Genomic DNA, 1,202 nt, shown 5'->3' with positions numbered 1-1,202 from the left:
AACCCAAAAGCTTTGGTTTCCCGGAGGCTGCCCGCCGAGTCATCGGAGGAACTGCGGCGGATCGCTGGCTGGCATCGTTTATGGTTAGAACTAGGGCGGTATCTGATCGCCTTCGAACCTCTAACTTTCGTTCTTGATTAATGAAAACATACTTGGCAAATGCTTTCGCTTCTGTTCGTCTTGCGACGATCCAAGAATTTCACCTCTAACGTCGCAATACGAATGCCCCCGCCTGTCCCTATTAATCATTACCTCGGGTTCCGAAAACCAACAAAATAGAACCGAGGTCCTATTCCATTATTCCATGCACACAGTATTCAGGCGGGCTTGCCTGCTTTAAGCACTCTAATTTGTTCAAAGTAAACGTGCCGGCCCACCGAGACACTCAATAAAGAGCACCCTGGTAGGATTTCAACGGGGTCCGCCTCGGGACGCACGAGCACGCACGGGGCGGTCGCACGCCTTCGGCTCGCCCCACCGGCAGGACGTCCCACGATACATGCCAGTTAAACACCGACGGGCGGTGAACCAACAGCGTGGGACACAAATCCAACTACGAGCTTTTTAACCGCAACAACTTTAATATACGCTATTGGAGCTGGAATTACCGCGGCTGCTGGCACCAGACTTGCCCTCCAATAGATACTCGTTAAAGGATTTAAAGTGTACTCATTCCGATTACGGGGCCTCGGATGAGTCCCGTATCGTTATTTTTCGTCACTACCTCCCCGTGCCGGGAGTGGGTAATTTGCGCGCCTGCTGCCTTCCTTGGATGTGGTAGCCGTTTCTCAGGCTCCCTCTCCGGAATCGAACCCTGATTCCCCGTTACCCGTTACAACCATGGTAGGCGCAGAACCTACCATCGACAGTTGATAAGGCAGACATTTGAAAGATGCGTCGCCGGTACGAGGACCGTGCGATCAGCCCAAAGTTATTCAGAGTCACCAAGGCAAACGGACCGGACGAGCCGACCGATTGGTTTTGATCTAATAAAAGCGTCCCTTCCATCTCTGGTCGGGACTCTGTTTGCATGTATTAGCTCTAGAATTACCACAGTTATCCAAGTAACGTGGGTACGATCTAAGGAACCATAACTGATTTAATGAGCCATTCGCGGTTTCACCTTAATGCGGCTTGTACTGAGACATGCATGGCTTAATCTTTGAGACAAGCATATGACTACTGGCAGGATCAACCAGGGA

At 51.1% G+C, this 1,202-nt stretch overlaps 1 non-coding gene across 1 annotated transcript in view; it reads right to left on the bottom strand.

The window, feature by feature from the left end:
- The window catches only part of LOC124772432, a 1,909-nt gene extending 707 nt beyond the window's left edge, over nt 1-1,202 (bottom strand). Inside the window, exon 1 of the ribosomal RNA XR_007014019.1 lies at nt 1-1,202. This exon is cut by the window's left edge and continues 707 nt beyond it. This is a non-coding gene — a ribosomal RNA (small subunit ribosomal RNA).

The sequence above is a fragment of the Schistocerca piceifrons genome, unplaced genomic scaffold (assembly GCF_021461385.2).
Source record: "Schistocerca piceifrons isolate TAMUIC-IGC-003096 unplaced genomic scaffold, iqSchPice1.1 HiC_scaffold_939, whole genome shotgun sequence".
In the NCBI taxonomy this organism is placed as follows: Eukaryota; Metazoa; Arthropoda; class Insecta; order Orthoptera; family Acrididae; genus Schistocerca; species Schistocerca piceifrons.
Note: the sequence above shows the minus strand (reverse complement) of the source record. Positions and strands in the feature narration are given on the sequence as shown.